Source organism: Sinocyclocheilus grahami, unplaced genomic scaffold, assembly GCF_001515645.1.
Source record: "Sinocyclocheilus grahami isolate Dianchi unplaced genomic scaffold, SAMN03320097.WGS_v1.1 scaffold223.1, whole genome shotgun sequence".
In the NCBI taxonomy this organism is placed as follows: Eukaryota; Metazoa; Chordata; class Actinopteri; order Cypriniformes; family Cyprinidae; genus Sinocyclocheilus; species Sinocyclocheilus grahami.
The window spans coordinates 475,164-492,956 of record NW_015505402.1 but is presented as its reverse complement, the minus strand read 5'-3'; the positions used below and the strand labels follow the sequence as shown (position 1 = coordinate 492,956).

The window sequence follows — 17,793 nt, the reverse complement described above, 5'->3', positions numbered from 1 at the left end:
GAACAAACAGACTACAAACTGACTACAAACGCCATGGGAGACAGGAAGTGGCATAAAAGTCCAGGGCAAGGCACAGAGAGCATGAAACAAAAACAAGAAAGAGTTGATTTGTGAGGAGAGCAATCACGTTTATTTTCTAAAACCAAAATTAAACTGAACACCTCAAAATTACAAAACAAAAACAAACAAACAAACAAAAATCAATATCTTTCAAAAAGGTCTCTTCAGTATAATGGACAAATAAAATAATGTTAAGTCAAATTAAAAAGCCAAAGCCTTCTTGCAGTGAATGTGCTGGTTTGGGCCTCATTGCTGGCTGCAGTCATGTCCTCATCTCATATACAAAACACCTCTGATTCACAAATACTTGCTAAGGAACTCGCATTCACATAAAGTAGCCTTGTTGACAAGTTTGGGTGAGTAAGGGCAAAACGCACAAGATGCAGTACATTCAGTGACCTGTAATAGGCAGTATCAAGTCTTTTGTAGCAGAAATAAACTGCTGCAGAAAAAGCTAGGTCCATGCAAAATGTAATGTGTAACTGCAACACTCATTTCAAATGTAGTGGAGTAAAGAGTACAGATACTCATTCAAAAATGTAGTGAAGTAAAGAGTAAAAGTTGCTAATATCTTTGAATCTCAGTACAACTACAAAGTACCCGAAAAGATACTCAAGTACAGTAACTAATGACATTTACTCCAATACTTTACACCTCTGGTAATGGAAATACCTTTAGACTTTAAAAGACCTTTAATGACATGACCCTCCAGGAAGTGACATAATTTTGAAGGGAAATCAACAGCATAAACATGAGTAAGTATTAGCGTTTTTTCATTCTCATTCCCTCAGCGAGCAGTAGTTCATTTAATAACTTGAGCTCTTTATTTATTCAAGTATAATGTAAGCTCAACTGAAATCAAGTTACAATTAATACATTTTAAAGGCTATAAAAACATCCCAGAAGTCTCAAAAAAAGTGGTTGTATTCATCCCACATCATGTGTGTGCTTTTGTGCTGTTAAGCAGCGTGTTTGGCAAATACTTATTTGCCCCGCTCATGGCATGCTTCACGTTTTCCCGTTCATTGTTTTCCTTCACAAATCCGGCATGAATTTAAAGCCTGTGTAAATGCTGCATATTGTGTTTGTGAGTTAAGGAATGTTTCTGAGGAATTTCCAGCACCAGTCTCTGATGTAATTACATTTTCTGCTTTTGTAATAGTAAGACTTTGCATGACAGTTCAATATTCTTGGCTAACATCTGTGCTGTACATGGCTGATTAGCATACTATAACAAGAAAACATCAACAGTGCCTTTAACCATTTGATCTTTTATGGGAACCAGAAATTGACAGAACCTGTATTTTAAACCTATACATGTAAGAATATAAGTTATATACTGTATAATGGTTTGCTTTGACGGTTAGATTTTGAAACTACATTACGTGAGCAAAAGCATCGATAATTGTCAGGGTTTTGTCACAAATGCATCTTATAGTCAATATTTTGCCAGTTGTTTTGGAGGGCCTACCAGAGTTTAATACAGGTTTTTCTAATGCTGATTTGCTAATGGAAAGTATTGGCAATTCACATCAATCTTCTAGAATTCGGTAGCGTGCTCATGCTACTTATTTTTCACTGTAATGGAGACCTAGAACATTACAGTTTAATTCAGGGTCACAACATTTTCAGACTCAAACTTCATATGTCTAATTCAACTAATTACTGCACCAAAATTACATTTCAACCATGCACAACTGATCACTTGGCTCTCTTTGAGTAAAGAATTTTAATTTTCAACTCATTTTTACGGTCGAGAGGTTAGTTAGTGAATGCACTGCGGCCAACTGATAAATTATGCTTTCCTAAATTAGATGTTTTAAAAATTGCTTTAGGAAAATAGGCTCTTATTTCATACCCGAGCACAGATGGTGTCAACCAGAATGAGAACTGGAAAATAAAACAGCTCACAATGGAATTAAATATGCTACACAGAGTGCCAGTGTTTAGTAGCTATAATCACACTTTACGCTTCATTACAAAATCCTGCACTTCTTTTATTGCATTTCCTCTTGTTGAATATTTGAAATAATTATAATTATTGTTAGATATCATGTATAGAAAAAGACATAGATATTAGCTTTTTTTCTTTATTGTTGCTCAACGTTATTTTACATGACATCTATACATGCATACATAGAGTACTATAGTACAATAAGAACTATATTGTATTTACCATGCTAATGTATAAATATACATAGTGTTACCATGGTGCCATGTCCAAAAAACATGATATTTTTGGAGGCAGCAAAATATATCCTCCCTTTCAGCAGATTGAGTGTGCTTCTCAATACAGTACTTTATTTTCAGATAAATTGGTTTTCTTGAGGCTTCTGATCATTTGGAGGCAATAAGACGCTTTGCTCAGGTGAGGCTGTAGTAGGGGGAAAAAATCTAAATAAAGTGAGAAATTTAGCATGGATTTGATACTACTGCACAAATTCCTTTTTGTTTGTAAAACAAATGCTGATATCACAGTATTAAAAAGGCATTGAGGTTTAACACGATTTGTGGTTTAAAAATGAAATAAAGCCCAAGCCGACACGGCTTTATTGCAGAGAGAGGAAATTGTGCTCTCCTATCCCCTCGCAGTTCATTTGCAGTCATTCTCCACAAAATCAATTTTCAATTTCCTCCATGGGAAAGCACCTTGCTGCACGCGGCAACAGCCATGCTATTTGCGCTTCATTAGCCTAGCCCTACATTAGTGTTTTTTTTTTTCTGTAAAGATTGTGTACTTTAAGAGCAATTCAGAAATTTTTCACAGCTAACGTTGCATTACTTAAGTTAATGTCCACTGGGCGATGTTTCACATGGGTTCTGAATTTCACTTAGTGCCAAGGCAATGTTAGCTAATGTTTTAGCCTAGAGTGCAATATACAAGCATTTACCTCTGTGTGTTCTGTCTTTAAAGGGGTGTTTATTGAAGGCGAGTATCAATGGCTGTGACATGAATTGTTCTAATCTAATGTGCATTTTTGCAAATAAACATGGTAAGTAGTAACTTAGGAGATGCTTTTATTGAAGTGACTTGCAGTATAATTATTAAATGCAGCAACTCAATAAAATAAATGGTTGAAAGTATGCATCACTTTGAGAAAACTATCCATTAGGATTGCTATTCATCTCAATGGCTCATATTTGATGAATGTCATGTAACTGATCACAATACAGTATGTGAAAACTCTTTGCAGCAGACTGCGAAATAGCTGAATGTTTGCATATTTATTTATTTATTTAATTTCCATTTATTGCAAAGAATGCATTTAGTCCAAATGCACAGCCTTTTTATTGGCTGTCAATGAAGAATCATATTTTGCAATCATAATGGTGTAGTTAAGATATTTACCAGCTGGACCAGCCAAACCTTGACCTCCTGCTTGGACAGTTTTTATTCAGAAAAAAAGCCATGACTAGCCTAATCCTCAATGGAAAAGGTGATTTTTAAAAAAAAATATTTAACATTGAATTGCAATTATGGAGAAACAGTGAATTCCTCAGATCTCTTTGTCCTTTTGACACTCTGTCAAGTCTGCTGTTCATAATTGCTCTGAAATAGATGGGAAAAGGCTCTGGAAGACATTTGGTTTTCAGGAGGTAATTGAGAGTCTTTCTCTGTTCTAAGACGCTGAATTGGCAAGAACAAAACTGCACAGATGAGCCCTGATAGTCTATTCAAGTGGGAACATGACTTAAAAAAGGTTATATTTCTGGTAAAGACAAGGCTACTGGTAGACAGTAGAGTCATGTAAGCTATGTATTTTTACAAGTCAGGCTGATTTGATTCAAAATAATTACATGATATGCTGATTAATTAGTCAAATCACAATTGCGTATGCAAATATTTGCAGAGAAAACAATGAAATTAATTGAACAATATTACATTATTGTGGCATATTCATTAAACATATATTACAATCTATTGATTTATTTTCCATATCTGTTGGCTTTTTTCAGAGGTTGCCATTTTGTCCATGTTTTGTAAATCTTGACGTGCATTTCCCCTCAATATTTTGGATTTTGTGACCTGAACTGACATGTAGCGTTTATTAACTCTGGCAACAACAGCAGTAAATAATAATAGTAAAGAATAAAAAATAAAAAAATGGACAGAAAATGTCAAATACAAAGTTGTTTGCTGTGAATGAAAGAAAGCAAGAGAGAGACACTGACAAGAATGTTCTGTAAATAATAGAGATGCATGCACCCCCTCCTGCATTTACTTTTGCATGATTCTGTATGCTGGGATCCCTTGTTATATTATTGTATTTCTATAGAGATAAATCAGCCTCTTTGTGCAGAACCTAGGCCGCAGTTCCTGCCTCATTTAGGTGCCGTTGGTACCAGTTTGCTGTAGAAGCAGCTTGTGGCAGAAGAGAGAGACAGAAGACAACAAAAGAGAAGTTCTTAATCCAGGGAAAGCCTGTTGTCTTGCTTTGGAGTGGAACAGAGTAAGACATTTTTGGCACATTCTGGGAAAACGCTGCTACATTCTCAAAGCCTGACTAAAATAAGACTGCTGAGGTAGTGAAAGAGATGTTTTGAGTTTAACATAAGTGAAGCTCTATCAACATTCGTAGCAGGATTTTGATAATCATGGACACTCATTTTGAATGAATTTTCTGGTGCATTTTACTTAAAAAAAAAATTGTGGTTGCAATAATGCACTTGGAAGTAAAAATGTGTGCATAAGAGTATAGAGGCAAAAATATGTTTTTTTTTTATACAAAGTTGTTTGCTGTGAATGAAAGAAAGCAAGAGAGAGACACTGACAAAAATGTTCTGTAAATAATAGAGATGCATGCACCCCCTCCTGCATTTACTTTTGCATGATTCTGTATGCTGGGATCCCTTGTTATATTATTTTATTTCTATAGAGATAAATCAGCCTCTTTGTGCAGAACCTAGGCCGCAGTTCCTGCCTCATTTAGGTGCCGTTGGTACCAGTTTGCTGTAGAAGCAGCTTGTGGCAAAAGAGAGAGACAGAAGACAACAAAAGAGAAGTTCTTAATCCAGGGAAAGCCTGTTGTCTTGCTTTGGAGTGGAACAGAGTAAGACATTTTTGGCACATTCTGGGAAAACGCTGCTACATTCTTAAAGCCTGACTAAAATAAGACTGCTGAGGTAGTGAAAGAGATGTTTTGAGTTTAACATAAGTGAAGCTCTATCAACATTCGTAGCAGGATTTTGATAATCATGGACACTCATTTTGAATGAATTTTCTGGTGCATTTTACTTAAAAAAAAAAATTGTGGTTGCAATAATGCACTTGGAAGTAAAAATGTGTGCATAAGAGTATAGAGGCAAAAATATGTTTTTTTTTTTCTTGGTAAACAAGTAACTGTTTTGATTTAGCTTTTTTGTTTGATTCCTAGCAATGGTCTCTTTCTGGTCTCTTTGCACGTATCATGCAAGAGCTGTCAGCTCTTTGACATTGAAGTTGAAAGACTGGATGCAACTTTACCCAGACAAGGTCAGTAAGTGATTCTATCAAACTAGTCTGATGCTAACATTTAAAATCATTCCGTTTTTTAAAGAGTGTGTTTTTGATGTTTGTCGTCTGACCCTGATTTCCATTCGAAATGCCTTTTTGTAGACACTTGAAAGTATACACACACTGTATATAATCTTCAGATATCAGGTGTGTGAATTTAATTCTAATTTCCTTTAGATGAAGAAGAAAAAGAACAAGAAAAAACTTGACAAAACGCTGCTACATTCTCAAAGCCTGACTAAAATAAGACTGCTGAGGTAGTGAAAGAGATGTTTTGAGTTTAACATAAGTGAAGCTCTATCAACATTCGTAGCAGGATTTTGATAATCATGGACACTCATTTTGAATGAATTTTCTGGTGCATTTTACTTAAAAAAAAAATTGTGGTTGCAATAATGCACTTGGAAGTAAAAATGTGTGCATAAGAGTATAGAGGCAAAAATATGTTTTTTTTTTCTTGGTAAACAAGTAACTGTTTTGATTTAGCTTTTTTGTTTGATTCCTAGCAATGGTCTCTTTGCACGTATCATGCAAGAGCTGTCAGCTCTTTGACATTGAAGTTGAAAGACTGGATGCAACTTTACCCAGACAAGGTCAGTAAGTGATTCTATCAAACTAGTCTGATGCTAACATTTAAAATCATTCCGTTTTTTAAAGAGTGTGTTTTTGATGTTTGTCGTCTGACCCTGATTTCCATTCGAAATGCCTTTTTGTAGACACTTGAAAGTATACACACACTGTATATAATCTTCAGATATCAGGTGTGTGAATTTAATTCTAATTTCCTTTAGATGAAGAAGAAAAAGAACAAGAAAAAACTTGACTAATAGTTTAAAAATCCAGAACAAACAGAATTCATTCAGACACTACAGAAATAAAAGGGTAAAATTGTAAACAACTTTTTAAAAAGGAAGGTTCTGGCTTCAGTTGCATTTAATTACATTATTTATGCTCTTTTCTAGGTCCTTCCTCTTTATCCAAAGCACATTATTTTCAAATTCACCCAGCCGATATCTGAAGAGCACAGTAAAGTAAAGCGCCTTTGTTAGAGCCTCAAAAGAACATGTGTAATAATTCAATTTGATAGATTTGTGGTTTGCTGGTACAATTAAACCCAGGTGATGTGCGTGACTAAAGATCCCAGCCTTTGTGAGCATTTTCAGGAGGATCAGAGAAGGCACAGGTTGATCTTGGACCTGTCAGCCGAGTTACGCCATCAGCACTTCTCATTTATCTTTAATGGGCTCTCGCTGACACGGGTCCTGTCAGATCTGACTTCTCAGCTCAGTATTAGCTCAACCACACTGTTTCAAAGAGAAGCAGGACTTGACGTGTTTGATCAGGCCTGTCAGCCTGTCGGTACACAAGCGATGCAGGGCTCAACCAGGAGCGAGTTCAGAGGATGTGAGAGGAGTCAGACCTTCACCAGCCTGACCAAGCAGAAATTCAGAAAAAACACTATACAGTAGTGGGCATCCCTATTTTTACCTGGTTTACCTGTCATACCTGTATTTTTTACAGCATATGATTATTTATGTGCTTTCTAGCAGTTTTTGACATAATATATTTAGTAAATAAACACTGCATTAAAGATGCACTCGAAGTGAGGAATATTCTATAGTGAAATATTAGTCATTTTTTGGAATGTATATTTTCTATCTATCTATCCATCCATCCATCCAATAGCATGTCATAACCAGTCTAAAATTACATTTGATTTTAATCAACAAAAATAACATTTCAATTGATGAAAAATGTATTGAGTGCAAAATTAAAACTACGCATTTGGACGATTTTTATATTAGTTTAAAATATTTGAATATTTTAGCTTACAACTACAATCAGGCCTATCTTCACCAGCCAAGTTTTGACCACTCAATGGGTCAAAGGTTGACTAGTGGCTATGGGCCAGTTATTCCCTGCTGGTTGTCATTTTATTATAATTTTTAATGCTTTCATATCTGTTACGATATATATCATGCGTCTCAGAATTATTTCAACCTTACAGTGTCACATAAACCTATAATCACACACCCATCTCTGTTTGAAATCCATCAGCGAACAAAAGCAAATGGTTAAACCATTTCACTTCACACAATGGAACATAAACCTCACAAATACTCCCTATCCAAATCGATCCCTAGGAGCCGGCGAGTTGAATAGTTTTCATGTTTCAAAATGCATTGTACAGCGCTTCCCAACACCTCAATAACTGTGCAATCTTGCAAATTGCATCCAAAACGATTCTCTGCGGATGGCGTTTCTTCTAGTAAATCCATTCAATCAGCGAAGCCTTTAGCTGTCTTTATAGAATACTAATGAAACTCAACTTGTTAACATATAAATAAGAAACAAAATGGTGCCAAATCATAGGTGTTTGTCTATACATCAGTGCACCGCTGGAACATTACACTGCGTGTTTCCTTGCTGCATAATCACCTCCTTCTTCAGCTCTTACTGCTGAGACAGTGGTCGGTGCTTCTGCCAGCTAATAAATATTTTGTTATGAAGCAAAAAGTTCAGGAACTTGGTAAAATAATCATTGGCATGCTGCATAAAAAGTGAGTGATGTCTGTCTCATGAAAATACATAAACCCATCAAGTATCTTCTCCCAAGGATAAACTTGTCTTGTAGTGCCTTGCAGAATTGTGGTAGATTAGAAAAGTGCTATATAAATGTAACAAATTATTATTATTCTTAGTAATTGATGGTTTTCGAGCTGCCGCAGCTGCATAAATCCTATCTGACATTCATGATTTATTATTTAAAACCTAGCAGTTACAATGACAGCCTGTATAACGCTGTTCTAAAATTCTGCGTTCTTTCCTCAAAGCTGTTGAAATGAAGTAGATGTTAACAATATTTCAAACTCCACCTTCCCAGGCTAGTCATACTTTAAAGAACTTAAACTACAGTCATTTCTAAAAGTATAGCTAGATGGACTACTCAAGAAATGTTGCTGGCTACATTGAAGCTAGGGAGATTAATCTAACCTTTTTTTCTTCTGTGATACAAAAGATGAGATATTTTGATATTAAGTCTTTGTGTGAGGAACAGACCGAACTCTTCATTTTTCATCAATAAATCAAAAATTAGTCACTCTGATTCAGATGACTCTAAAAGGATCATTCTGTCCATTTTGGGAACAGCATCAACTGGTTCATTTAAAAGAAGCAGAAACAAATTATTCATTCACTGGTCCTGTTTTTTTGTCATTTTGTCAATTTTTTTCTCTCATTTTGTTTAACAGGAAAAATAAAGTGATGCAGGTTTGGAATGAAATGAGGGTGAGTGAATGATTTGTATTTTTAGATGAACTAATATAACTATTCATTTAACTAAATATGTAAAATGCATTGCCTTAAATAATCTTGTTTATGAACCACTTGATTTAAATGAACCGTCTGATTCAATAAATATAAGAACATGACAGTTTAGGAGAGTGTGTTACATGGTAAATTACTACTTTTATTCAACAAGGATACATTCAATTGATCAAAAGTGGCATACATATAATGCATTTATGTTTATAAATACATTTATAATGTTACAACACATTTCTGTTTCAAATAAATGCTGATCTTTTGAGCTGTCTATTCGTAAAAGTATCAGTTTCCACAAAAATATTAAGCAGCACAACAATATTGATGATAATAAGAAATGTTTCTTGAGCAGCGATTAGAATGATTTCTGAAGGATCATGTGACACTGAAGACTGGAGTAATGATGCTGCAAATGTAGCTTTGCATCATAGGAATAAATCATATTTTCATATTTTTTATATATTCAAATAGAAAACAGTAATTTTAAATTAAATAACAAATAAATTCAGCCTTGGTGAGCATAAGATACATCTTTCAAAAACATAAAAAAATGTACCGACCCCAACCTTTTACCTGCTTGTGTACTTTAGTTATTAATGTAACTATGTTTAGTAAGCAGCTTTGCAGCCCTGACAGCCAAGCACACTCGTCAGCTGATTTTGCTCTTGTTTTTGTCCTCTACCCCTCTGGTTATGCAGTCGATCTTCGCTGCTGTTCTGGCAGTTCCCTTCATATTTATAACTTTCACAATTTCACCCCTCCACACGGAAACCAATAACAAATTCAGCAGGAGAAGCCCATGATTCAATTCCCTTTAATACTTTCTTATTACCTGTAGCGCTGGGGTGTCAGTGCTTAGAGACAAGGCGCCGCTCGTTCCCTGACCTGGTTTGATGAAGTCACAAAGGACAGTGGGTGGCGGCAACCTCGCTTACTCAACAACACTGTGATGAAACCCGGCCTCCAAAAGCATCAGCGACTGGCAGATTTAAATGACATCAGAGCAGCTCCGGCAGCGCAGAAAGCTCGACGGACGCGCTGCTCATTTTTCAAGGGCAGTGATGTGTGATGAGGAGAAGAGGTGTGAGGAATTGCAGTGCTAAGAACACAGGAGGGGAGGATGTAGAGTCTCCATCCTCAGGAGAACAGACCCTCACCTCAGGTTCATGTGCTGCCAGTGTTTGTCATATTGAACTATATAAAGTTCAGACTCATAAAGAAGACTGCTTACTAAAGCACCAAATTGGTTTTGGCGAGGAAATAAGGGTACTAGCTATTTAAAAAAGAACAGCTTAAAGGCACAATATGTAATTTTCGCTGCTAGAGGGTGCGTATTCAGAATAAACAAATAGACAAAGGTAGTTTGATGACACCGTTACTGAGTGTGGAATCATGGGAGTTGTGGTCTTCATCCCCACAGCCAATGCAATCTGACGGGACTCGGGCAGAAATCATGTTCATGGATGAGCTAATGATTTATTAACGTAGTAGAATGAAGCAGGGTGAGGCTGAAAGCCGTCGAAGCGAAACGAGGCCGCTGAACGAGTGTGACACACGGCTCGAAAGCAGCGGAGCTTTTATTATGCCACAGTCGACCGCTTCCGCTCCTTCCGGTCGTGAGTATGTGGGGTAAAGCAGCACTGTTAGATACATTTGAAAGTTCTGTTATAATGCTACTCTGTGCGGTCGTCACCGGTCTATTGAAACGCATAACATATTAAAGCGTCTTTGGTGTTTCCATGTTTTCTACAAAACAAAACCGGAAATCGAGGGGTTATGACGTCATTGGCAGGTGACACAATGACACTATAGACACGGTCCGTGTCACTGGTTAAAATTGCTTATTTCTCTGGATTTAAACATTCTTCAAAACATTTGGGATAATGTAAGTACACAAGTCAGCAAAATATATAACACTGTTCTAGTGGTTTTTGGATATTTTAATAAAAAAATCTTACATATTGTGCCTTTAAGGAAATACAAATTAATATGTGCCTTAAATGACTCTTTTAAATGCTGTGTTCTATTCAAAGTTGTATTACAGCATACCGTTTTCTGTTCAGTGCTAAAAAATGATGCATAAAGAAACAGTGTTAGGTCATTTGCTAGTGATTAAGGTGAAATAAAATATAAATATTAGATGAAAAAAAAAGTTTTCTTGGTAACTAACAAGTTAAAGTTAAGTACTAAATGACTAAAACTAAAACTAAAACTAAAGAAAAAAAAATTAAATGAAAGCTAAATGAAAAACTTAAAAGCATAAAAAAATAAATGTTGTCTTGGCAACTAACTGAAATAAGTTAAAGTACTATATTAGGTTTTATGTATTAAAACGACTAAATAAATTAAATCTCAAAAGAAATATATAAAAAAAATGACAGTACATAGCATTATTAAAATGTAAATTATGAAATTTAAATGTTATAATTTGATTTGTTCATAATTAATAGATGTAATTCAAAAAATGTAAACTTAAAAGCTCATTCAAAATATTAATAAATACCATAATAGCATATAAATAATATATTATATATTTTTTTATATATGGCACGAGGGAATCAAATCAAAATCATAATATCTATAAATAAAAATCTCGGTGATTGTCACATATTTTCAAAACTTTTTTCTCACTGGAGAATTTGGCATAGCAAAAAGTTGTTAATGCTTTTTATTCTTCAACAAATCGTGTCTTTTCACAAAGATGAGATGTTTGCAAATATACAAAAGAAAAACAGCTAAATAATTCATTTGCCATATAGATGATTGTATATGTCATGGGTAATGTACAGTCATCTGGCCATTATCGCAAAATAAACCGCATCAGGGTGATCTTGCTGAATGCATCCCGCTATTACATGACTACTTAGCAACTAAACAAACAAACGCTCATTAATTATTAGAACCAAAGTAAAATTACCTCAATATGTAAGAAGAAAGAGACTGTAGAGTCATACAAGAGACTATGTATGGAGGAAACCATTCAAATATACAGTTTAACAAAATATATATTTAATAAAACAATGCAAAATTCAGTTTCATCCCCTTTTTAGGTCGCCGCAAAATGATGTGTGTGTGAAGAGCTGTAATTGGATCTTCTTCGAGAACTCTAGGACGCTAGCATTCAAACTAGTCACTTTGCAACCATCAACCCTTCAACACAAACATTTCATCATCGGTTTTTGGAGCGCCACAAAACAAGCCACGTGTATTTACACAATTAAATTAGCACGTCCGTCTTCGAGAGGCAATTACTTTGGGAATGGTTACGTCTGGCAAAGTTGTTGCCTAATCATAGAAGATGCATCACGCCTTGCATCAGGCACTGACCTTCACAGTCGGCTTGTGCGACTTAAAATGAATCACAAAAGATTGTGTTCAAAGAAAATTGCTATCTTTTGGCACATGCAATTATCGTGTTGCATAACCATTATCATAGTGACCTTATACAACGTGGTAAAAATGCTGCTCTTGTCGGCTTTTATTGGAGGTGTGAAAAGCTCGCCGCAGCCACCGTGTGATTGTGTGTATGCTTATACAATGTGGGCCTTACACAATGGACCAAAGACTGTATATCGGGAAAGCACGAACCTTTGCAATTTTGCAAAATTACATTGTGCTTTTTGCCGTCTAACCCCTGTGATTGGCCCTGTTGGAGGAATAGCAAATAATGACAAAAATGTACTGAGAAATGATACTATTAGAGAGAATCTGGGCCGTGCTGTTTAGAGTTATCCGTGCTGTCTGAAGAAGAGGGATTGGAGCTTGGCTTTGAATTGCCTGGACATGTGCGATTGGCAATCAGACCTGGTCCAGCTGTCTCTTTTGTTGTAATGTCAGTAATGTGGGTTCAAGCCGAGGTGGTGTTGCCCAGAGGCTTCAGTAATATGATGATGATGATGATGATCAACTTTATTCTGCAGTGAGCTGGATACAAGAACATCGGCCTTGCCACTGTGTTTGTCTGAATTTAGAGCATCCCTACATTGTCTATTCTGATGATCTTATCCAGTATTATCCAGTGCCGGGAGAGCAAAACTTTGGGGTGGGTAAGATTTTCTATTGTTTTTGAAAGAAGTCGCTTATGCTCACTGAGGCTGCATTTATTGTATCAAAATTACAGTAAAAACTGTAATATTGTGAAATATTTTTACAATTTAAAATAACTGTTTTCTAATCGAATATATTTTAATAATAATTTATTCTGTGATGGTAAAGCTGAATTTTCAGCATCAGTACTCCAGTCTTCAGTGTCACATGATGCTTCAGAAATCATTCTAATGTTCTGAGTTGCTGCTCAGGAAATATTTCTTATTATTAGTGTTGAAACGGATGTGCTGCTTAATATTTTTGTGGAAAACATAATTTTTTTTCAGGATTCTTTGAACAGCACTTATTTGAAGTAGAAACATTCAGCAACATTGTAAACGTCTTTTCTGTTTTTGATTATTTTTGATCTTTTTACTTTTGATCAATTAACTACATCCTAATTGAATATTAGTATTTATTTCTTTAAAAAAACATTACTGACCCTATACTTTTGAATGGTTGCGCATAATGGTGTAATAAAAAAAAAAAAAAAGTATTTTGGAATTTTGGCTAGTTCATGACTAAAACCAGTTCCAGTTTGAACATACTCAAAGAACTTTTACTTACTTTAACTTTTTTTTTTAGTTTTTTTTTGCTTCAAATAAAAATCCAACACTCTGTGCTTTTAATTAGTTTCTTAAAGGTCCCCTGAAACGCTTAGAAACACGCAGCGTTACTCTATGTGTTGACGTAATTTTAACTGAAACAGGAAGACAGGGCGGGACATATCAAGCAGCCCTGCCCCTTTTTAAAATAGCCAATAGCATTCGTTTATATCACAGCTTGGGCTAGAGCCGTTCAGAGCCGTTGAGCTCCGTAAAGCCGCATTTGACAGAGTATGCCAGCCACAATCTCATCCATATTGCTATAAAATATAGCATTCTGTGTAGAATACAAAAAGCTCCGATACATTTTGTGGTCTGCGCCGACTTGCGCATGTGATCCGCTCCGTGCTATCGTGTCTCTGTGGAAACGGAAATGGAAAGCATATTTACACTGTTTGAATCGTTCTCTGTCCCCTATATAGTGCACTACGTGCCATTCACTGTACAGAAAATACTAATTCTGTGGACAAGTGACCGATTTCAGCCGCGGCTTCAGTGTCTATTTTATAGTGTAAGGGGCGGGCGCTTCGGATTCTAGAGAGCATTTGATTGGACAGAAAGTTTGAGCCGTTTTGGCGGAAGTGATGAACTGCAAGCTTTGAATGCTTATATCTTCTAAATGTGAATTTTGTCACTGTTTTGGAGCACACTGCCTTATAGATAACCTTAAGACATTATTGTATTGATACTAACACCCAAAAAAATTTAATTTTGATTTCATGGGGACTTTAAGATCACCTAGCACACAACAACATTTCTTTTATTCAGCTTTGTCCTGTTTTTGAGCCATTTCTAACCTTTCTTTTACCAGTTTGTTTTCTCTCTCCGTCACCTTCAGTCTACTGTACATGTCTCTCGTACTCTCTTTTGTCCCATGTGGCCTCTCCTTACCCAGCCTGCCCCAGTCTGTCACTCTCAGGAACCAATAGCATCTGAAATATTCCCCTCGCTCTCTCTCTCTCTGCCCTCCTCGTAGCTGTGTGAGCACAGGGCTGTTTCTGAATCTGCTGGCTGACCTCCACTTGTAACAGAATCCGCCACCATCTGCAAGGCCCCGCAGCCTCTCAGTCCTACAGTCATGCGCCGCCTACCTCTGAGTGTCTCCAAACAGCCCTGACTCTCTGCCAAGAACCTCCGCCAACACCAGAGCCTGACAGACAGGGGCACCTCCGTCTCTCTGACCGCCTTCCCTGCTTTCAAGGTCGGAGATAGGGGAAAAATCTCTGTACTTGACCCAAATTGCTCGCCATCTCGTGCCACTCTGCGTAATGTTGCCATTATGTGCCAAATGGGTAACCTTGACAAATTAAATGTATAATTCCCAGTGGATGCGTGATTCCTTGTTGCGAGCCCGGATTTAGAATTGAATTTGAAATGATTGACATTAACGGATTGGCAGAGGGAGGATTCCAAAGTGTCTTACAAATGACTCTGAACACATTGCCATTCATAAAGTCGTTTTACAGGCTGTCTAATGAATTCTACTCTATCATAGCTTTAACTGCGTTTTCATAGTGCTTTTTCCAAAACTATTACCCTGAAGTATTAAACGTTGTGGTGCAATTCCTCCACATTGTTCTCTGGATAAGAACTTCAAATCATGAGCTGGAATATTAAAAGCAAGCAAGCAGCCAGAACACAGTAGAACTGTGGCAACCAGTAACTGCTGTTCTGATTTTGGTTTAGTGTACTGAATGACAGTCGCAGCTGATCTGATCATACTAACTCGATCATTGCCAATTTACTCCATTTAACTCAGCCTGCAGGTTTGTGTTAATGTCACGGCCATCAGTTCATCATACTGGATAAGGTTGCAGTCTGTGCCAACCAGCCCGGCTCTTGTCTCATGCCATCATGTCAAGTCAGTAATTTGTTTAATTTTACTTTTTATGTTTTGAAAAGAAGTCACACTTATACTCAGCAATGCTGCATTTATTTGATCAAAATTACAGTGTACACATTTTAAAATTGAGAAAAATTATTACAGTTTAAAGTAACTATTTTGTATTCGAATATATTTTAAAATGTAATTTATTCCTGTGATGTAAAGCTGAATTTTCAGCATCATTACTCCAGTCTTCAGTGTCACACGATTGTTCAGAAATCATACTAATATGTTGATTTACTGCTCAAGAAACATTTCTGTTTATTAGCAATGTTGAAAACAGCTTTGGTGCTTTATATTGTGGAAACAGTGATACGTCTTGATGAATAGCAAGTTAAAAATAAAACAGCAGCATTTATTTTAAACTAAAATACAAGTGTTGCATACAGTCACTTTCAATCAATTTAATAAATTCTTGCTAAATAAAAGCATTAATTTCTTAAAAATTTTTTTTACCAATACATGCGTATTATGTGCACACAGATAAGCATCATTACATTCAGATTTTAAATACATTTAATTTAAAGGAAACTGATCTTCCCATGCAGTCTTAAAGCAATCACCTCACAGATATGTACTTACATCTGCACTGACATTCAGTTGTGATCATTTAGTAGATTTTTCTTCATCTGTCAGTCCAGTAATCTATAATTAAAGCAACACAGTGCAATCAACCACAATTCCATGTGATTTTCAATGAGATCAAAGCGTCAGTTTCTTGATGTTTCGCAGCCCCCCCGAGCGGCTCACGCAGCAGTGCAGTCCAATCTTCTGACAGCCTTGGGTTAGCTTTACTTTGACTGATACCGCTGGCTGCGGCTCTCCATAGGTTCCTCACATATACCACAGGTGTAAAAAAATAATGTTTATAAACAGTGTTAATAATTCATCAGTGCTGACCTGCCTCGCAATGGCCTTGTTGTGAGAGGGGGATTAATAATTTGTGGATGTGAGAGTAAAGCCCGCCGGCAGACAGAATTGACTGACAGACGCTATGAAGTGATCGCTGAGACAGACAGGCCGGAGAACCGGACCACTACATCCTTCTAGTGATGGTGACCACCATTACAGCAGCGCCCGTGGCTGTAGCGCTGCATTTTTAACCTCTTAGCCTTGGAAAAGGATTGTTGCTTTTCTTTTTTTATAGTTTCAAAGAAGATTTTAATTCAAAAATTACAAAATTCTCAAAGGCAAATAGCTATAATAATTTTAGAACTGTGTGTGTGTGTACACACACACACACACACATATAGTCTTTTTTTATGTTTTTGAAAGAAGTCTCTTATGCTCTTTTTAATTTTTGGGTGAACTATTGCTTTAATTTGAATCGAGGTGTGCTTGTTTGTCTTGGTGCTGTGAAATTAGCATTTAAGCGCGAGCACTACAAGCTTTTCTGTTTTAAGAACAATCTTTGCTTCTTCCCTTGAACAAGCTTTTCCAGCACACGAAGGAGCATAATTGCTGTGTTGTGTGTTTAGTAGCAAGAAGAATTATAATGGTTAGTCCACAATACAAAGGGCGCTTCATCTATTAGCCCACGCAACATGCTAACAACACAGTGTTTATTCAAGGATTACATCTCTTTAGTGCGGCCGGTGTACACTCTTAAAAATAAAGGTGCTTCAAAAGGTTCTTCAAGCGATGCCATAGAAGAACCATTTTTGATTCCACAAAGAACCATTCAGTCAAAGGTTCTTTAAAGAACCATCTCTTTCTTAACTTTTTGTAATCTGAAGAACCTTATCTAGACACAAAGCACCTTTTGTGAAACAGAAAGGTTCTTCAGATGTTAAAGGTTCTTTATGGAACCATTTAGACAAAAAGGTTCTTCTATGGCATCGTGAGGAACCTTTATTTTTAAGAGTGTAGTGCCGAAATTTGCACCCTGCCAGATTATGCACCCCCTAGTATTGGTAGGTTTAGGAGTAGGTGTGGGGGAGGGATTAGGATTAGGGGGGGGGTTGGGATTAGGCAATCAGGTAGCGACTTCAACGAGGGGTGCATAATCTGGCAGGGGTGCTGAATTCGGCACAACACCGGAAACACATTTGGTGCAGAGGTTCTTTTTTCATTCCTGTCAAAATTACTTTTTCAAGAAAAACAGCTACTACTGAGCCCTTGTGGAAAACAAGGACAATTACTTTGATGTGAAAATTACCCATTAGCCATCGCTAATTCGAGTACAGTGGCTTGACCACACCTTTTAGTAAGTTTGTCCTTAATGCTTTTCAATAAGACATAGAAGACATAGAAACGGAAGTTAAAAACTAGAGAAAGTCGTTGTGCTGTTTCCCATCAGACATTCTCTGCTCGTATATACTGTATATGACATCAAAGCC

General features: G+C 36.5%; 1 long non-coding RNA gene across 1 annotated transcript; it reads left to right on the top strand.

Annotated features, from left to right (window-relative positions):
• The first annotated feature begins 769 nt into the window (after positions 1-769).
• LOC107596851 (uncharacterized) lies at positions 770-5,721 on the top strand. Its single transcript, XR_001610410.1, has 3 exons — positions 770-815; positions 5,436-5,533; positions 5,657-5,721. It is a non-coding gene; the product is annotated as an uncharacterized lncRNA (long non-coding RNA).
• The last annotated feature ends 12,072 nt before the right edge of the window (positions 5,722-17,793 follow it).